Below are 22,743 nucleotides of genomic sequence, written 5' to 3'. Positions count from 1 at the left end.
TTAATGACTAGGTGGCTAAGTCATCAATGAAACCGATAAAATGTATGTTACATGAAGAAAAAGGCCAAATCATCAGTAAATTTTATTTTGGGACTTATTCGCAAATTAAGGTAAAATAATGGGACTTTATTGAAACAGGTAAGTAATAAAACCGGTAAACCGGAAAAAAGGGGTCAAATCGCGATTTTTATCGGTAATTCATGCTTTTTCGTAAACAAAATTTAGTTTGGGACTTTTTCGTAAATTTGGGTAAAATTTTAGGACTTTTCTTGAGATTTCCCTATATATATATATATATATATATATATATATATATATATATATATATATATATATATATATAAAGAGGGTTCTCGGCCGAAATCTGTTTTGAGTCGGAATCTAATTCCGGTCAAGGGGGGGGGGTATTCTCGGTGGGGTTTTCGGTCCGAAGAGTAGGACCTTTCTCATGTTTTCAGTTCCTAATTTGGCCCCAAAATTGTGTTTTTAGTCCAAGTGTTTATATCCCAAACATTAAAATACTTATATAAAAACATCATTTATATATTTTAAATCATATTTAACACTTATAATCTTAACAAAATAAGCAAAACTCGAATTTTATATACAAGGTTTGACTTTTATTGACTTTTGTTGACTTTTATTGACTTGAAAATAACGGGTTGTTACAGTTTTGAAGCTCGTGAAGGAAGGGGAAGCTTGAGGACTCAAGAAGGAGATACTAGATCTAGCAACTTCATTTCTTCCCTCATCATTTTCTGGTAAACAAGTCTCAAACTCGCTTAGTAGCTTCTTAGATTTATTTATCATCTTTTTATTGAGTTTTTGGTCCAAGAAGCTTGATCTTTGGGATATGGACGTCCCAAGTGAGTGAACCATCAGATCTGGAATCATTAAGGGCTTTCATGGCATAAAGGTGCAAACTTTGTGGCCATTGAAGCCCCATGCAAGCCATAGGATGTTATTTTTTGCCTTTTAAGCTCCAAAAGGCCATGCATGAAGTGAAAGGTGGAAACTTTATGTGTTCAAATGATGTCTAAGGCCTAGATCCCTGTTTGTATGCTTTAGTTGAAGTATGGATGACTTATGGACCATAGTCTAAGTTCTAAAGAGTTAGGGTTTGAGCCAAACCCATCAAATGAGGGTATTAACGGGTAAAGTTGGAAACTTTACCCTTAAAAGGACGTTTTAGTGTGTATGAGAAACAAGGAGCTTAGATCCGAAGTGTAGGGGCTTAATCCGTTAAGATGGCCCAAACAGACAGAGGAACTCGCCGAGTTCATAGAGAAACTCGACGAGCTGAGTCGATTTTCCCCGATTCTGAACATGCTAGAACTCGACGAGTCTAAGGATGACTCGACGAGTTGACTCACCTAATCGCGACTATGAGTAGCCATGGAACTCGGCGAGTCAGGGGGAATGCCTCAACGAGTTGGATCACGATTTCAGGGTTTTTGATTTATGGAACTCGACGAGTTGATGGGTCAACTCGGCGAGTTGAGTCAAGCCAGACTGTTGACTTTGACCAGACGGTTGAATTTGACCAGGCTAAGAAGGATTATTGGATTTTGACTAAGAGTTAATGTGTTAATGATAGTCGAGGAGTCGTTGGAGCAGCCGTCAGAGATTTTCTCGCCACGAGATTTCACAGTCAGCTTTGCGAGGTGAGTTTCGTTCAGCAGGAACGGGTCGAAGGCACCAATGTCGGCCAGTGTAGAGTATGTATGATGATTAGTAGCTAAGTGTGGGCATGGCCCGTATCTTAGACTTGTTAATGATTAGTAGCTAAGTGTGGGCAGGGCCCGTATCTTAGACTCGTTTATGATTAGTAGTTAAATGTGGGCAGGGCCCGTATCTTAGTATTATCTGAGTATGATTATGAATTAGTAGATTATGGTATACTTGTTGTCTGCATGATACTTGTATGTATGTTTAGATAGCAGGGTGTGGGCGGGGGACCGTATCCTCCAGATAAATGAACGTGGGCGAGGTCCGTACCTCCTAGCCAGCTGAGTGTAGGCGAGGCCCGTATCTCATCGATAGCTGAGTGTGGGTGAGGCCCGTATCTCATAATTACCCGAGTGTGGGAGGGGGCCCGTATCTCCTTGAGTGTGGGCGAGGCCCGTATCTCCTAGCTCCATGTTATATGTTACGTGTATGGTATGTGGTAGTTTGGGGAGACTCACTAAGCTTCGTGCTTTCAGTTTTTAGTTTTGGTTTCAGGTACTTCCGGTAGCAAAGGGAAGAGCTCGGGATGACTGCATTGCACATACCACATCGTTTAGCGTGTGATGATTTACTCTGGTATTTGGACATGTGATTTGATACAGTATATTGACATGATGTTTTGAGTTATTATCACTTATGTTTTTATGAGATTTTTTGGTTTACTATGGTTTTATTAATAATTTAAAACAAAATTTTTGGACCGTATTTTTGGGGTGTTTCATCGTGAGCATGGTACAGTTTCGTATAATGATGAGCTGAGCTATCAATTTGATCTTAATGTACCAGTTTGAACAAGAAAGGCCGGTGAGTAGGTGGAATTATTATAAAACAAGTTTTATGAGAAAAGTGTGATTTTTAGTTTTAGTTATTTTGTGATTAATGATTTTGAAAGAACCGATTGGTGTTGTGATTTTACTTTTTTAGGATTAAAAGATGTTGCAAGAATATAAGGAAAGAGTATTTTGGTCCTTTTATTATGTTATGGGGTTTGGTGTAAGTACATTGTTATATCAAATCAAATAAATCCAAGTTGAAGAAAAATATACACTTTTAGGGGAATTTTTGTCCAAGTTATAAACAAACATTACAATCTGAATCAGATGAAGGAAATGGATGATGACAGAAGTTGTTATGATTAATGTAAATTATATCCACATGAGAAAAGCTTTTGGTGTGTGTCAAAGCGTTGGTGTTCTTGATCGATTATGATTATGTAATTTATGGGTTTGTTCATCATGTTTTAATATGAAAAGAAAGAAAAGAAAGAACAAAGTAATGGTTAGTGGAGTTGGACATTGGTGGTACTGGTAGTGGTTGTGGGCATATGGTACGAGTGGGCCATTTCAAATGTCATAATATGGAAATTTATAAAATAAAAGTCAAAAATGAAATAAAAGGGTAAAAATGTCTTTTACACAGATAAAATATAAGCATGTTATGACTTTTGACAAACCACAAGGTAAATATGTCTTTTACCCTCTTTGACTTCAGTTAGTTGCCATGTTTCATATATGTTTTGGTGTCAAATGCACAAAAGAACAAAAAACAACAAACAAATCGACTTAGTAAATCAATAGTTCTAGTGTACACCTCCTCTTTAACAAAAGCTAATGGTTGTATTGTTGTCAAAGAAAATAACCACAACAAACTTATACATAATACAAAAGCTTCAACAAACAAGAAAACATATTCTACAGTTTTTTAGCACTTTAATATATCAAAGAATTGTACCTTATCATTGAACCTAATAGACATTTTATTCTAAATGCAAAGACACAACACATGTAAGTACATTGTTATATCAAATCATTGTCATATAAGTACATTGCTCTAAAAGATCAAGCAATTTCAACAAAAAATCACTCTAATCATTGAAACTAATGGGCTTGATATCCTCATTTACAATAAAACTAAAGCTTCATCTGTTTTGACTTTGCTCTGTTGATGTTGCTTCAAAGAACCCCACATGCTAAAAACTTTGGCTATGGGTAGAACCCCAATAATCAATGCAGTCTGCGATGATACATAATTATCCAATTTCGCATATTGAGCTGGATCGGAAAAGGTTTTAGATTTTTATCCAAGTAGATATCTTGTTGGAAGCCAACCTTCAGAATATAAAATTAAAAAAAAGAAGCCTTAAATTCTCACATATGTGGCGTTGTTTCATTATGTTGACGGTGGCCCCGGTTTCGATTGAAGATAAGACGACATAAATTGGTGATGGTGATTAATGATTAGGTGGCGTCATTCCAATGTCGTTTGAAGATCACGGGGAAGCGATCGACGGTGATGATTGAATACCAGGTCGCGACGATTGAAGATTTCGATTGCAGTAGCCAAGGCCGATTGAAGTAACGATTAATGGATGAAAAGAAGGGCTTGGAGATGTACTGGGGATAAACAAGAGACCTAGGGCGTGTTCGACAAAATTAGCTGGTAGCGGGTAGCTTGTAGCATTTTGTTAAACGCTACATGAAGTAGCATTTGGATTTGGAGCGTTTTGTTTAAACTAAATGTTGGAAGCTTGTAGTGCCAAACAAGGCTTTCTGTTTAAAACTGAACGTTTTGTCAAACGCTAGAAGCTAGCAGGTCTCAAATGCTTCCAAACGCTCTGTGCCGAACACACCCCTAATGTCGATTGAAGTAGCAGTTATGTGAGGTTTTTTTTTCTTTTTGTTTTTTTTTCAATTACTTAAGGGTATTTTAGGGATATAAAAGAAAATTAGATGGAATTTTATACGGATGACAAGTGTCATAATTTAATTAGGTACGAATCTTTGTAGGAAGAAATAGTAGGAGGCAATTTAATTTCTCATTGATTAAATATGATTTAATTTGTTCACCACATAACACATTTTAGATGCCACATGTCAGCATAAGAATTAATGTAAAATTTTAAAGTAATATTGTAGAAAAATAACAATTGTCTCAAAAGATTTTTATTTATTAGATAGTGTGTGTGTGTGTGTGTATATATATATATATATATATATATATATATATATATATATAATGGGTTGGAGAGGGCTCGCCATTAGCGATGATACCTAGCAGCCCCTTTCGGAACTGCATCATGCACCTTTGATTGAAGAAGATTGTGTCATGGAGAAGGTGGAATATAAGCAATTCTAGAAGAAATTAAACAAAAGAGGTTTTGATATTGACCAATGAGATTGTGTTGCAACAATCATACTTTACAAAAAAATAATTTATCCACAATAAGATGCAACACCCTTGCAGTTATCGGACAAGTCAGTGAAACATATATTTTATATGAATGAATCATTTTTTCAAAAAAAAAATAATCTCCCTTTATAAAAAAAGAAGGTTTCACAATAAGTAGTTGTACATTAGAGTTTTTTTGAAATGGACAATTTACAAAACCAAACAATCAAGGTCTCACTAAATTGTTTGTATTTTAGCATCAAACTAGGTTTTACATTGACTTTCATTACTTTTTTATTCTTAAACTTATATGTTGCTTAATTTGAGAATGGTACTTTGGTAAGGGAAAATCTCTTTTGAAGTATTCCAATAAGCATACGGATGTGATGATAATTGATGCATGTTCTAGAAGTCAAATCCAGACTAAACCCTAAACCCTAAACATGAAGCCTCACCAATTTAATGTATATACCACAAATTGAACAGTAAGAAATATATCACACATGACATGCTAATACAAACAATGAAATATATTCATCCACAATTACATTACTGATTATTCAGTAATTACAAATCTAAACCAAACCATAAGAATTATTCTATTATGGCATCACAAGTTTTATATGTATAAATTTATTTGTCAAAGGCTTTAAATGATTCGATGTTTAACAAATTTCATCAATAATATTTAACAAGTAAAAGTAAAAAAAACATATATTTGTGTTGAACGATGCCCCCAAGGTTGCCTTTTCAACAATGAGTTTCCTGGTGCTGCCTTTATTTTTACATGAAGAGGGGTAGACCTATGGCTTTTTGAGTTATGGCTTTTATGAAAATTACGAGTTTAAAATCAACAAGATAAAATACAGTTACAATAACATGAACAAAATATTTTCAACCTAGTTTATTAAACTTGGTGCTAGTGGAAGTCAAATGAAGGACTCCATTTCTCTAAACAACTATTACATGGTAGCACAATATTGTATGGCCAGGGTGGCAGAGTCACAGTCGGTCAGTTGAGTCGAATTGTCGGCGAATGTCAGTCATATTACATGAATGTAGTGATCTATCAAACATTCAAAGTGTTGTTACAACCCAACCCACTGAGCATATCAACTATATTACATAGAAATACATGTACCAAATATATACAAAACATGAAGTTAAGTGTCAAACTTATCCATTTAAAAACCTTAATAACCTTAACAGTCGAAAGGAAAAAGGTAAATTATATGGAACAATAACATACTTTACTATTGTTACTGATGTGCGCAACATGACCATATTTGTTAAGTAGAAGATGAGCTTAGCTCTCATAAGGATCAGCTACTATAACTTGATGCTTTACTCCTTTTATCATAGAAATATATAGACTTCATCTTTTACCTAAAGTAACAATGTACTTATAAATTCTTACATATAATAACAATGTGCTTATGTTTTTTTACCTATAACAACAATATATATTACTTTTAATCATGGTTGTTAAGATCCCGATCTTGATCTTAAGATCCCAATCTTGATCTTAAGATCCTATAAGAAAAAACGATCCTAAGATCCTATAAGAAAAAATGATCCCAATCATACTATGATTTAAAATCAATATTGGGATTTTATGATCCAGACTAAAATCTTAATATCTTAACCTCATTTGATACCACCTCTTTCATCATTATTATATAGTCAAGCCTCAGAATTTCGTCCACTAAACTTAATACCACATTTTTAGTTTTTATTATTCAAAAGCACATTTAATAAAATAAATACATGTGGATCCCACCCAACCCAACCCAACCCATTATTTTATTTCTTTCTTACCTTCCCGTTAATTCCCCATCTAAAGATCCCAACAACCACTGCCAGTCAACTCCGGCAACCACCACCGTAACCTACAACAAAAACCAAAGTCATCCTAAATCCAATTAACCTAAAATCTAACTTTAAAAACGAATGTGTTAAAAATAAGGAACAGAGGCTTTAAATGAAAAAAAAAATTAGAAATCAAATGTTGAAGTTGTTCAGAATTTTCAGAAACTAAAAGAAAAACATATCCTTAAAGAAAATAAAGTTGTTAAAAATAACGAATAGAGGCTTTAAATGTTAGTTTTGTGCATAAAATCGACCTAATCGACACTCATTTCCTTACCCCATTGTAGTACATATCATATCCCTCTGATGGATTACATAAACGTCGATGATTCAAGATGATGGTCTAGTGGTGACCAACGAAAGAAGGAAGAATGAGAACGGAGGGTTTGCTCTAGAGAGAGGGGGAGGATCATGAGAGGGAAGGGGGAGGTATTATGGTGGCCATGACAGTTGTCGTACGATGATAAAAGATATATTCTCCTTCGGAACATAATTATGGTGAATCTAAAAGATCTCTTTCCCTACAAAATATATCATAAGGTAAAGGTTACCTGATCTTGCCACTTGAAATATCTGATGAAGGTAGGTTTTGTGGGTTTCATGGTCTAGTTGGGGTGTACGAAAACGGTGGTTGTTGGACTTTTAGGGATTGACGTTAGTAAGTGGAGGAGAGGGAAATGTGAAGTAAAGAGCCGGTGATAGATGGTCGAAGACGAGCTAGTTGGTAAGAGTTGGTCACCGGTTGTCACCGTCAGTGGCGGTCTACAGATGGTGATCCGTGTATGGATAATGAAAGCCCAAAAGGTTATGGGTAGCTTAATATTGGGCTAGAAAGATTGTTTGGGCTTAATGGCCTATGGGGTGTGCATGGTGACGTAGTTGATGGATTAGGGTTTTCTTAATTAAATTAATAAAAGTTTAATAAATCCAAGACTTCATTGATTGTTTGATTCAAAGCTTGGGTGGTTATGGAAGCATTTGGAAGGGTATCATTGATGACTCTCTTTAAACTTTGGAAGTTACACTCTTATCATTGATGGCTCTCTTTAAACTTTGGGAGTTACACTCTTATCATTGATGACTCTCTTTAAACTTTAGGAGTTACACTCTTATCATTGATGGCTTTCTTTAATCCTTAGGAGTTACACTCTCTACATCTTCTCATAACCAATTACTAGCAATTGAAGACTAATTGAAGACATGGACGTTTTTTTGTTATTCTTAAGTGTGGTAGATGTTTTTTTTGTGTTATTTCAAGAGTTTCCTTAATTTTCATTTACTAGTTTTAATGAGTAGTTGGTTGGTTGGCTTGTAACCACCAACTTTGTAATGAGGGTTCATATAAAGGCAAGTTTATGCATGGAAATGATATAGACGAATTTTTAAGAGAAAAACCTTTGTTCACTTGGAATTATTGTTATAATTCACAAATTATCTTGTTGGGACGTGTTCTTGACTTGATAAGAACTCAATTCAATAGGTCTTGGATTGTTTTCACCGATATACAACTTAATAGGTCTTGAGTTGTTACTAATCTATCCATTTCTTTCCATTCACATATCATTTGTGGTTGCTATTCTCTCTTAATTTACCTAAACACTACCCTACTCACCAAATCAAGCCCATACACGTATCAGATGGTAATGATGGTGAATGAGTCCGAGGATGGATTTTACCCCCTCTTCTGAGTTCAACTTAATGAGGAAAAAAAAGGAAATTGATGGAAGTGAGAAGAAAGTACAATTTTTTTTTTTGGTGTTTATGAGTTTCATTAATGAAAGAAAATGGAAAGAAATTGAAGGAAACGTCCCGTCCTAACTTTTTTTTTTCCAATTTGAAAGGATTTAGAGAGAAATGAACAAAATGTTTAATTTTCCTTTCATTTCTCTCAAACTCAGAAACACAAAATATAATTTTCTTTCATTTTCTTTTCTTTTCTTACTTTCTTTCCCCCTTTTTTCTTTTTCTTTGCTAAAACTCGGGACGCATAGTGTTAGGAGAGGAAGTCATAGATACTACAAACAAGAATAGAGGGGGAAAGGTAAAGGGATGGTGTGGGTTGGGGTCTAGGTAAGGATGAGATAGGTTTTATTTAATGTCTTAATTTATATAATAATTAAAACATAATTATAAAAGAACGTGAAAAATACCGTTAAGGGTAGAATAGACATTTTAACTCGCCAGGAGCCAAAGACGCAACAAAATCAAACTATAAAAACCATTCGAGCTAAGAAAAAGCAACGACCAACTGTGCGAATTATCTTGTACAACAAGGGTCATTCGTGTAATTCACTCTTTATTATTTAAATCTTATCGGCGATGGTCGATGATCATCTTCGACATTCCATCTCAATCTTTCTTCATTTTTTTCCTTTATAAAATCAACGATGCATACATTTTTTCCTATGGTAACTGCCAAAGCCAAAAGCAATTACTAAAGTGATAGTTCATTACTCACATCAAGTTATTTTCACTCGCTAAAACCATGTAAGAGATGCATCAATATCCTCTTTCGTTATTTCCTATAGAATTTCAAGAGACACATAAAGTAATGCGTTAGGACAAATCTCATACATGATAAAACTTTTGGGGGAACGAAAAATTCATCTGGGGAAATGAAATTTTTGATCATCATCAATTATGAATGTATTATATATATATATATATATATATATATATATATATATATATATATATATATATATATATATATATATATATATTATTTCTAATAGTGATAGTAATTATTAAATCATTATATAAAAATATGTTTTAAAAAAACTATTAAAATTTTCATATTTATGTGTCATAATAAAAAAACACGACCTGAATTTAAACTAGTTACAATCCTACAAAAAATGAAAATAATTAAAAGAATTGGGCTAGAACCCATCCATACCTAAAAAACCGGTTTTATTTTTGTTCAGAAAAATTGAACTAGGACCGAACTAAATTGAAACCAATCTTTGTACATCTCTAAATGTACATAAGGGTCAAAACTCAATATTAAATTACAACCACACCCTTAAAATACAAGAAATAGTAATATTAAAAAAAAAATTATCATGTGTATTTTAATTCTCATTTTAAAGAAAACATATATTTTTTTTTAATCTTTTGAAGACACTTGATTTTAATAAATTATAACAATAGATCATCGATTATCTTTTAAACCGATTATATCATTATTTACTTTGTTAACATGACATAATTAAAATTATATGGCTGATTATGTCAGTTGTTGAATTTTGATGTGGAAATACTTACCATTGTTTCTCATACTTCTTGACTTGGTTTAAGTTGAAGTGATCTAACTCAAGCTGAAAGTGAGTTTTTCAAAGCTGGTCCATAGCATGCTTGCAAATTGGTTTTGATAGAAGGAGAAAAAGAAAAACTAAGCCTAATTGAAAATTTGATATACAACTAAATGAGATTCATCATCAACAAATAGTTTATTGGACCATCTAATCTAACCCACAATGTTAACACAAATAAAAGCCCATATTCAATGCATTGGGCCTTGCAAAATAAATTAGCAAACTAATTGCTTTAATTTTTGCTATATATCTTCATTCATATTTTGTGAAATTTGTTTTATAATTTGTGAAATTTTGTAATATTTCTATTGTGCCGGGTCGTTCGTAGAGCAACTAGTTTATAACCCGTATAATACACGGTTGATAAATTTAAGTAAGATAAATAATAATTGTAATAAAATAAATGAAATAGGAGATTATTCATAATTGATTATTTCATATAATTGATTACCAAACATTTTGAATTTCAAAACCTCTGTTAATAATGTTAATTTTAAGGGACTTAGAAGAAGATTTAAATTTAAATGTAAAATCATTAAAAAAAGACATGTGTCATTTTTAGAGAATAAAAAAAATTCAAAATTATAAAAAAATAACAAGTAGCAAGTTTAAGATTTTTTTATTAGAAGAGAGATTTTATAAAATTGAATAAAATTTACGAGATTTTTAACAAAATATGTGATTATTTCATGTTATTTGTGAAAAGAAGTTGTTCCCCCCTTTATGCTTATAATTTCACTCACCACTTTGTTTAAACTTAAAACATGTTACCGCTTACTTTCAACATCATATAGCATTTGTTAATATGGATTAAAGTTTTAATAGTTTAACGTTCTTTGATATAAGCATTTGTTACTCGATTGTTCGAAGTTAGAAAGTTAGAATGATGAAGTCAACAGTTTAATAGGATTCATTTTACTATTTTTTATTATAAAGTTATAATTTTGATTCATATCACTAGTTAAAACTTAAAATGTGTTACATTAAGTAGAAGACAAATGGGCAAGAAACTTCGTTTCAAGCCTTTTCTGGATGGATGACAAAAATAATTTTTTTAAAAACTATATCTATAGATTTCGGGCTCATAAAATCACTATGCATGTCTTATTGTACTCTATTAAGGAACTCTACATCATTTGACGCAAAGAAACCAAAGTATCAAACACGAATGATATAAACACATATTGATTTTCCATTTATATTTTATCATGATTTGTCAAGCAGCTTTTAAAACAGCTTGACTACAGTGAAACCCCAACTCCTCAAGCCCGTAAGAAGAGAAAAGTTCAACACGATTAATTTAGTTGGTTAAAAGTAAATGTTTATATGTTAATTGTTTTAGCTAGTGAGATTTTGGTTTACTACGTTAATTAGGTAATTTGTATTTTGCTAGTAAAAATAGACCATGTGAATTACTTCATAAGTTATATTATGTAATTACTTCGTAAGTTATATTATGTTTCAAATTGATGATGTTGTCAAATGTATTAGAACAACGATTATTTAGACAATTAAATAATTAATTAATGTCGTGATTCAGCATCAATGAAAATTGGGATGTAATTACGTGATAATTGTTTATTAATCATCTATTTCACTGGTAAAAGCCTAAATCCAAGTTTGACTTTGTCTTATATTCAAATGATCAACTATTTTTAATTCTTCCTTAAAATAGATAGAACTACGGAATATGTTTTTGTGATTAATGTTTTCTTTTAATAATTCTCATTTTTAAAATAAAATGTGGTTTTAATCTGAAAACCTTTTTTTTCCCTCAAAAGAAAGTCTAACTATTAAATTAGAAAAAGTATTTCATGTCGTTGATTCCCTATATTCACATCCATATAAACACATATATTCACATCCATATAAACACAAATACATGGATAAGTATAAGAAAGTACACCATATAAAAAAATATATAAATACAAGTAAATGGATAAGTATAAAGAAATGCCACCATACAAAGATATATACATTATCTTATTCTTGGTAATTATTAGTCCACCTTAATTAGTCACAACCGGTAGAAACTTAGACATAACGATTATCTCGGAAATCATGAAAAAGTATTTTGGAAGACCTGTGATAAAATTATTTACCACATCTTTATGTTGGTTTCGTGTGGTACATGTCAAATGCATACTTGGCCTCGTGCAAGCTTCCCACAAAAAAATTGAAATCTAACTCGATATGTTTTGTCCTTTGATGTTGAATTAGATTACCAAACATATGAATAACACTCACAGTCATAATACAAAATAGTTTCTTTCGTGAGAGGGAATTTAAGTTCCCATAAAAGATTACGTAGCCAACAAGTTTCACACACAACATTTTCTATTCCCCAATAATCTGCCCCGAAACTTGATCATGATAAAGTGGTTTGTCATTTCGAAGACCATCCGCCGAGGTTATCTAAGAAAAATACATGGTATCCGAAAGTTGATCGCCTGATATCCAGACACCTCCATCCCAATTGACGCCCGTAACGACGACTTCAGAGGGAGAGAGAGAGAGAGAGAGAGAGAGAGAGAGAGAGAGAGAGAGAGAGAGAAAATAATTGTAACCCAAAAGATAACGTTCCTTTTGACATATTGGAGAATTCGTTTAAGTGCTTGCATATGCTCCTGCCGTGGATCATGCATGAACAAAAACACTTGTTGTACCATATACGTAATTCATGGATGTGTAAAAGTCAAATATTGAAGTGGTCCAACAAGACTTTGATATTGAGTAGAAGCGTAAATTTGAGGCCTTGAGCTGGTACTAAATTTGAAGTGGGTGTTGACCAGGGTGCGATTCAAGTTACAAGATGACATATTTGCTCGTGCTAGAATTCCATGAGCATACTTTGTTGGATTACGTGTCTAAGCCCATAACTATAATTGAGATGTACTTGACCCGATAGTAGCATGGTCCTTTTGGGTTGCCTTTACACTGGTGACTAGACAGGATGGCTGTTGAGGAGAGAGGCTGATTTATTGTTAAGAATAATAAATTGGGGTATAAATATGATTTATTAATATATTATATGAATAATATATTATTTTGGAATCATATTATTAATTAGTATTTAATCAGAAATTAATTTGGAATTAATTTTGGGATTAAAGGAACTGATTAAAAGTACAGAGGCTGTTTTGTAATTATTTGATAGTTGAGGCTTTGGGCCAATGGATCACCTTATTAGGCAAGGGCCGAAAATCCTAGAAGTCTCTAGGAGTTTTCGTCAAAGGCTAAAGGATAAGGAGTCCATGGACTTGCTTAGGCCCTAAGCTAAGGGATTTAGGTTTCCATCCTGAAACCCTAGTTGGCCTCAAGTATAAATAGACCCCTAAGGCACTAGAATTTGGCAACCCTTGGAGAAACCCTAGTAGAGCCGAATTTTGGAGCTTGTTACCCTCTCTTCTCTCTCTCATATTCATCCTCTCACTCAAGTGTGTTTGTGAGCCATTAGAGGTACTACACTTGTGGTACTTGATCTCAAGAGCTAAGGAAATTCAAGGAACTAGTTGTTATTACTACATAGCAACGAAATGTATGTATTCTATTCATGTTTGTGAATTTCGAAAATAATAGATGCATGCTAGGTTTCTTTTTGTGTTCATAAAGTTGTATGTCTGATAGTGAAAACATAGATCCAATTAGGGTTGCATGCACACATATGATTGATTGTGTATAACCCATCAGTGGTATCAGAGCCTTTGGTTTTGTTTTCAATTGGATTTGATACAAGAGTATGAACTTGACAAATTAGGGTTTATGGCTAATAAACCCAAGGTCTTGGATTTTCGAAACCAGGGTTCCAAAATCCTAGTTTTCGAAATTTGTTAGGGTTTCTTAAACCCTTTCCTTTGGCATTAAGATTTCGAAATTAGGGTTGTCTAACCCTAGGGTTTTCGAAAATGTATTATCCCTCAAGATAAGATTCCAAAATTTTAGGATTAGGATAATGCCATCTTTTTTAATTATCCCTTTAATTGTTTAAATAGATAATTAAAGATCTTTGAATTATCCCATCCCAAATTTTCGAATTTTAGGGGATAAAGGGATTATAATTAATTGTTTAATTTAATAGATAATCCTTCAATATTTAATAGTTTAAATTAATTGTTTAATTTTGGATAATTATTAAATCAAAGTTTTAATATTTAATATTTTAAAATTAAAAGGTTTTAATTTTCGAAAATTTTAAATTTGATTAAAACCGTAGTATTTTGAAATGTTTAAAATACACCCTTATACTATTATAATATTATAAGATTAATAATTATATATATGTATAAGATTAAGCTAGTCTTACCGTTAATAGGCCTCATTCACGAAGACGATCTATAAGGGGGGTATAAGGTTGCTGACTATAAAATGGCAGTTTAATGGGTGTCCACTCTCACCCCCGCTTCCTTTATTGGTGGAGGGTCATTAGCCGAACGGGTAGGATAGGACAACTAATTCCTCATTAAAAGTATAATGATTAATAAAGTAACGAAATGCTTTTATAAAATTCTCAATCTTAGTTACTTTAGGAAAAAAAATGTGAAAATGATGCTATTCCATGAAATTACACTTTGTACCCTTGCCAAGACGTTAGTGGAGCGTGTGTGGTTAACCGACACACTAATTTGGGTCTAGAAAAGGTGGAAAAGGGTGACTCGATGTTTTTCATAGATCAATGGAGCGTGTGTGGCTAACCGACACATTGATTAGGTGACTGTAACATTGAGGGCACCAAGTACATTTGCATGGTTATTCACACCTTGTTTGTGATCCTCAGTATCCCATTCACAAACTTGAAGGGCATATCGAGATTTAAACGTGCCATTGAAAAGTTCAATGAATCTCAAAAGATCTAGGAGTTTCAATACATTTAAAACCTAATTATTGTTTTTGTTTTTCATGGTGGAAATTAGTGAATCGTCATTCACTTACCTTCAAATTATTTGCAATTTTAGATTACGACATCCCTCTTCTAAATTGTGAATAATGTTGTTGGATCCTAGTCCTAACTTCTCATTTGGGTGTTTAATTGGGATTCTTATCTAATCAAACTGTGTCTCTCTTCTTTTTTAGATGTCTGCCTCAAACAACAACAACACTTCTGGATCGAACTCTTCTGGCTCATTCTCGCTCATGAATTTGTGTGGGAGGGTGATTTTTGATGGGAACAATTTTAATGATTGGATCCGCAACATCTAAATGGTTACCCGCTACGAGGACAAGGAGTATGTCCTCGACAAGGAGCTGAAAGAAGTAAATGTCAACACTGCTTCTCCCAAGGAGATCGCTGCCTTTGAGGCTCATGAGCACGATGCTACGAAAGTCCATTGCATCATGCTCGCGACTATGACTACCGAACTCCAAAAGTCCTACAAGGACTTCTACCCCTATGAGATGCATCGGGATTTACTGGACAAGTACCACCAAAGTGCCAGGCAGGAGAGGTACGAGATCATCACTTCGATGATCACTACCAAGATGAGGGACGGAGAGCCTGTCATATCCCACCTGCAGAAAATGCAAAGATATGTCGACCGCCTGCTGAAGTTAAATGTTAACTTCGATGAGGAGCTGGCGAGTGATATCATTTTCCACTCCTTACCTCCTTGTTACAACCAGTTCCGCATGACCTACCACATGAACAAGGAGGAGGTCACTTTGATCAAGCTTCAAGGCCTGTTGAGGACTGCTGAGAGTAACCTCAAGGACAAATCTATTGCATCAACTCCTACTGTCGCTGCCCCTGTCTTGGCTATTGGGCAGGGGAAGGGTAAGAAAAGGAAGGCTCCTTCCAAGAGCCAACACAAGGGAAAGTTCCAAGATGTCACCTCTTCTAGTGGAACCAAGGCTGGTTCCGCTGCACCCTCCTCCAACCCGAAGGATGCACAGTGCTACTACTGCCATGACAAAGGGCATTGGAAACGAAGCTGCCCGACGTATCTCCTGGACATCAAGGATGGAAAGATAAAACCATCCTACGCCGGTACTTATACAATTCAATCTAATAACTCATCACATGCTATTTCTTGGGTTCTTGATACATGATGTAACATCCGGGAATCTGGATATATCTATTTAACCCTTCTTCTTCTTCAAGTTGTCAAGATTAGCCCTTAAATGAAAGTTATGGAAAATGAGTACGCTGTGCGTACTAAAGAGTACCCTGCGCGTACTCATGCGCTTAAGTTGTACGCAGAATACTCACGGTACGCTGGGCGTACCTTGAACTACGCTGGGCGTAGTGGGCCAAGACTCAAACCCTAAATGAGACTTGTGCACTATATAAGGAATGCTATGGCCTTATCCTCAGCCACCATTTCACAGAGAGAAACCCTAAGAGAGCATTATCTTTGTTCTAAAGCTTGTGTGTGAGTGTTTTGAGCTAGAAAGTGCCTTTGTGTGATAGTGAAGAAGAAGGGGAGGTGCTTGTGGAGGCTAGGGTTTGGAGTTCAAGCCTGGATCTGAGCTCTTCAGAGGAAGGAGCTTCACTTGGGGGTAAAAAGCTCAGAACTTTCCTCTTTATTTTGGTTTTGTGTTTCATGGTCTATTTTCTAGGGTTTTGTCCCAAGATGGAGACTTTTTGGTGTAAATGGTCTCCCTAAGCCTTGATCTGACCCATTTCAGTTTAGGATGTGTTATGGATCTATAAAAATCCAAACTTGGTCATGGTTATGGGGTCATGCTTGAGTTTTGGTCTTAATGAGAAAAGGGGATAAAAGGTTGGAGTGAGTTATAACCTTTTCAGCCATGCAAAGGCCTAAAGGTCTCGACTTTATGGTTTAGGAGACTGAGAAATGTCGAGATCTGAGATATGAACTGTTGTCTTAACCTATTCAGACCAAAAATATAGAAAGGATGAGTCTGGGACTTACGCTGGGCGTAAGTCTCAGAACGCGCCGCGTAGGGGGTCGAGTCCCCGATTTTGGTTAGCCGGTGTACGCCCCACGTACACAAGTTGGTACGCCCCGCGTACTGCTTGCTGTTGACTTTCGTTGACTTTTAGGGTTTTGGTCAACATGTGGACTTTTGAGTCAGGGAAGGGTAAAATGGTCTTTTACCCTTCTGTCGGATAATAGGAAGGGTTTAATCTTGCCTTTGAGAGCTATTATTTATTTGAGGATATTTTTTATGTGATTAGGCGGGTGCTAGATCCGTATATTCGTGAGCGAGATTATCCGAGTTACCCGAGGTGAGTCTTCTCACTGTACATTACCTAGAGTGGTATCTATGTGTAGACCGGAGGGTCTTGTGTGCTATGTGTATGTATGAGATTATGTGCATTGTGATATATGTATGCTATGTGTTGTATAGACCGGAACGGAGGGTCCAACGATATAGACCGGACCGAAGGGTCCAACGATATAGACCGGACCGAAGGGTCCAACGATACAGACCGGACCGAAGGGTCCAACGAGCTATGACCGGACCAGAGGGTCCAACGAGCTACGGGACTGGAGGGTTCCGCTGAGACACATCGACCGGAGGGTCGTACTGTAGCCTCGAGTGGCGTATATGTTGTATGTGGTATTTTGGGGAACTCACTAAGCATTTATGCTTACCGTGTTATGTGATATGTGTTTCAGGTACTAGCGAGGATCGCGGGAAAGCGCCGACATGATCTGTACACACTGATGAAGATTTATGTACTTGAGATTCTGGGGTTGTTTATGAGATAATATGTGATATAATGGATTTTGTTATGAATGAAATTATGTTTTAAAAATGAAAAATTGTTTGAAAATTTACGTTGTTACAAGTTGGTATCGGAGCCTTGGTTTGAGGGATTCGGATGCACCTTCGGGCGTATCTGAACTCAAACTGAGGGTTTGAGGTAGTTTTTCACAAAATAAACAATTTTTCTAAGGAAGTAAAAGAATTTGAGAAAAGCAGAAGAAAGCAGTGTGTACGATCAGCCAGCGCCCGAACGGTGATTTCCCAAAATACCCTTACATTATGTGTTATGAGATATGTTATGATATGCATGCTAGAGTAGGCTAGGTATTCATATTAGGACTAGAGTTGCCTGATTTGTGATGCCTTAGCCTAGGAAGATTTCTGCTGCTATGAGATGCTTGAGAGTGAATAGGTAGCGGTGACGAGCTGATGAGATGTCTACCGTAGGGTAGCCTATGCTAGCGAGATGTAGAGTACTTGTGATCTGGGATCCAAGGAGGAGGACTTGGGGTGAATACTGATGCGGTGTGGACGGTAGTATAGGGCCCGTACTACTGAAGACACCGGATCAGTGTGCAGTCCAAGTAAGAATCGTTAGGGTACTAAGGAACAAGTAGGGTTGGGTGATCGAGTGCGAGTATACTCGATCGAGTCTCTGGTATCCTTGTGTTGTGTTTCAGAGACATCATGGTGGGTACACGTCACACCAGAGAGCAGCGGAGTTAGCGATGACGAGATTCGCAGGATGATTCGTGATGAGGTGGCCGCGACCATACGTGAGGTCATACACGAGATGCTTGAGTCTACCGAGACCACGTTGTTTGAGACGTTCGATGAGCGATACGCTGGTGTTTCAGAAGTTGCTGCTGCTGCAGCCACCAAAGCTGTCGCAACTGCTAGGCCACGAGGGGATGACTCGTTGCTGTACCGGGAGCTCAGCAACACGAAGTCACCAGGGTTTGATGGGACAGGATCCGATAGCCGCAAGAGGCGATATCATGGTACGAGTACCATGATAAGTAGCGGATTGAGAAGTGATGTCATGGTTCGAGTACCATGATAAGTAGCGGATTGAGAAGCGACGTCATGGTTCGAGTACCATGAGTTGTAGCAGGTCAAGAGGTGATGTCATGGTTCGAGTACCATGATTCATAGAAGATTAAGAGGAGATAACATGGTCCAGGTACCATGATCCATAGTAGATCGAGAGGTGGCCACACGGTTTGAGTATCCTGACATGTGGCGGTTAGTGTTTCTGGTTATTCCGTGGGGATTGTCTAGACTGAGATCAGAGGTGAATGAGTATGGGGCCAGAAGGCCATGATGGAAAATTTTTAGTGGAGCATCCCTTGAAAAGGGAAATCGAGTGAGCTCCGAGGGATTGTGGGTGATATGTCAGTTGGAGTCGTAATACTCAGGGATGAATAGGGATGGTGCGTTATGGGAGAATACGTTCTGGGCTGTGCAACCGGCCGATTGAGGAGAGGTCACTTTCTGTGAACCGAGTGGTGCCATTTCCGTTTCCTGTGGGAGGCGTAAGAGGTGTTGAGATTTCGGTCTCTGAGTTTGGGAGTGAGCCCTGTGGGATTGCAATGATGGTGATCTTCAATCTGAGTAAAGGGCAACAAGTTGCCGTGAGGTAAAAACATAGCGTGATCAGGTCGTCAGTGGGGATTGAGATGGTCAAGGACCTGGATATACCCTATTTGAGTATGGTAGGGCATGTGTTAGCTGCAGTGTCGGACGATCAAGAAGGGTATATCAGGGTGGTGACTCTTATTGTCTTTGACGGGTATCGAGAGTGGAAATGTGGGTACTGCTCTTGTGATAAGTGACGTGATGGAGCATTGGTTAAGGAATCGAGGACGAGGAGAATGATGGTTCATTATTTCCAGACTAAGAGTCAGGGTTATTAATGGACAGTTGGGAGGTCCGATGATGGAATGGTGTGAGATTCAGGGTTTTTGGAGTTGCTTGATCTCTGTCAGGGGGATCATCGAGCGTTGCGTAGCACCTTCCAAGAGTAGGTGCGCTGTTACTGGTGGAAACAGCCTGGGAGATAGATTGTTGGTGCGCTAATTGGTTCGAACCCTGAGTGGGGGAGAACCGGGTATTTTGTTGAGGGGATCAGAGATCTGTTCGAGATCGGTTGGAGATTTGGATATCGAGACCTGCGGTGCGGATTCATGTGATCAGGGTTATCGGTGATTGAAGCGAGGTACAGAGCGAGATAATGCATGTGGCATACGTTTGGTAAAGGATGCATGTCTCCACGGCAAGTGGCCATCGATCGGAGACCTTGTGATGGATAGGAAATTCTTCAAGGTGATTGGCTTGGAGGGTTGGTTCGGTGGTGGAAGAATTCTGATTCAATGTTTGGGTTGTTATGCAGTATGGGAAGGGAATAAGTTGATTGGGCAACCAACTTCAGGGTCGTTATGAGTATCCTTGCATGAGTTTTGAGCAATAGAGGAGAAAGTTTCGGATTGTCATCTTCATGTTCTAAGTCGTTGGCAATTTTCTCCGTGTTTTAATTTGGGAGATGGAGTATTCTAGAGTTACAAGTGGCACGAGAGAAAGACCGGTTGCGAGGTTCCGAGGAAGCAATGCGGTATCTGAGTATGATGCCATGAGTATGAGATCAGTGGTAGAGTCAAGAAACTGCGAGGCGTTGTGATGGTATTCCGGGGGTATCCGAGCTTAATGTCCTAAATCTCGGATTATTTTGAGTTTGAGTTTGAGATGACGAGTGGTGTATCAAGTGTCTATGGTTCCGGTGGGGGCCCTTCAGCTAATTGACATCAAAGGGATTTATTTGAGAATGAGAATTGCAGCGAGAAAAAGAGGTCTTGTCACGACGGTGGTCGTCCGAAGCAGTGATGCTTAGCCTGGATGGGTGTGTGTACCTATCTATGCTGGGCCGCAGAACATGAGTTAATGATCGCAGTGTGGTGTCAACCTGAGGATGAGATTGTGAAGTGGTAAGAGTAAGTGCGGTAAGACTGCGGGGAGCTGCAGTTTCAATGAGTCAGTGCAGAGAGGTTGCGGTGATGCTACGGGGAGCCGTAGTACTCGCTATCCAGTGAGAGGTTGTGGTGATGCTATGGGGAGCCGTAGTACTCACTATTCAGTGAGGGGTGTGGTGATGCTACGGGGAGCCGTAGTACTCACTATCCAGTGAGAGGTTGTGGTGATGCTACGGGGAGCCGTAGTACTCACTATTCAGTGAGGGGCGTGGTGATGCTACGGGGAGCCGTAGCACTCACTATTGAGTGAGGGGTGTGGTGATGCTACGGGGAGCCGTAGTACTCACTATTCAGTGAGAGGTCGTTGTGATACTGCGGGGAGCCGTAGTACCCATTAGTCAGCGAGAGAATGTTGTGATGAAGTACTCTCTGATCAGAGCTTGACGCAGAAGAGTTATAGGCTTGGGTAGCCCTAATATCTGAGTTGTGAAAGCCTGGGGTCAAACCAGGGGCGAGACTGGGGTCTCCATATTTGTCGGGAGTCGTTATATTCTGAATTAAGTAGTGGTTGTCGCAACCAAAGGGAAGTGGATAAGTGAGGAATGCATGGGTTGCGGGTCATGAGTCATGAGTTGAGTGGTTCATTAGGACGAGTGGTTCCAACTCTGTGCCGGACTAGACTCTCGAGTTGAGTTCGATTCTAGTGGTGTTTTGAGTAGGCAAAATGAGATTCCGGATTCAAAAATGAATTTTCCTTTGGAAGGGGGTATTGGTTCCATCTGGTGCCTTAGACCTGAGTGGGTCAATTCGTTGGTATGAGAAAACCGTGAAACGCATGGAACTAATGAGTAGTAGACGGCAGAGATCGAGAGTGAGTCAAATTCCGTATTCGCTTGAGGTAAAGCAAACTTTGCGACTTGTGTGTCGCACTGGGCCGAGATAGTTGTATTGTTAAGGAAGTCAGTGAGACGTTTTGGTACATGCAATGGGTAACCTTTGGAGGTTCAGTTGCTGGGTCGGGAAATGACCTGGTGCTCAGTCTTGAAAGGGATATTGAGAAGGGAGCTAAGGTTTATGTTTGTCAGATGTCGGAGGACGCTTCTGAACAAGCATGGTCATTGTTCGTGTCTGAGGACAGGGTGTTGAGGGTTCGTTGTTCAGAAGGGTTGAGATTGCAGTACAGTGGATGAGTCCCTGGTGTGAAGTGATCCTCCCATTCCTTGGTTTATGATCTGGATTGTTTATCATGACTGGGACGAGTGATCGGTAGCCAGTTTTGGGCATAGACTTGTTTTATCGGTCCCCACTGGAGAATCAGAGGGGCAGTGAGCTATCGTGGTTTGTTATTCAAGGATCGAATAACGTGGTGACATCTGGAGAAGGCGGTCTGGCAGAGATACAGGCCACTAGAGTTTCCAGATTTTGGAGAGTCAGAAGGGTCTGTCCTTTTCTGGGTAGGAGCTCCTGTTCGGATTTAGGTGTCTGGGGAAGGAGATAGTTGTGTGGTATGAGATCCTCTCGGTGGTGTTTTTCGGTTATTGGATTCGATCTATGTGGTTTGAGGAGCGATTTCGAGGACGAAATCTAATTCAAGTGGGGGAGAATTGTAACATCCGGGAATCTGGATATATCTATTTAACCCTTCTTCTTCTTCAAGTTGTCAAGATTAGCCCTTAAATGAAAGTTATGGCAAATGAGTACGCTGGGCGTACTAAAGAGTACGCTGCGCGTACTCATGCGCTTAAGTTGTACGTGGAATACTCACGGTACGCTGGGCGTACCTTGAACTACGCTGGGCGTAGTGGGCCCAGACTCAAACCCTAAATGAGACTTGTGCACTATATAAGGAATGCTATGGACTTATCCTCAACCACCATTTCACAGTGAGAAACCCTAAGAGAGCATTATCTTCGTTCTAAAGCTTGTGTGTGAGTGTTTTGAGCTAGAAAATGCCTTTGTGTGATAGTGAAGAAGAAGGGGAGGTGCTTGTGGAGGCTAGGGTTTGGAGTTCAAGCCTGGATCTG

The sequence above is a fragment of the Lactuca virosa genome, chromosome 7 (genome assembly GCF_052849685.1).
Source record: "Lactuca virosa cultivar CGN04683 chromosome 7, Lactuca_virosa_CGN04683_v6, whole genome shotgun sequence".
NCBI classification, from domain to species: Eukaryota; Viridiplantae; Streptophyta; class Magnoliopsida; order Asterales; family Asteraceae; genus Lactuca; species Lactuca virosa.
Note: the sequence above shows the minus strand (reverse complement) of the source record.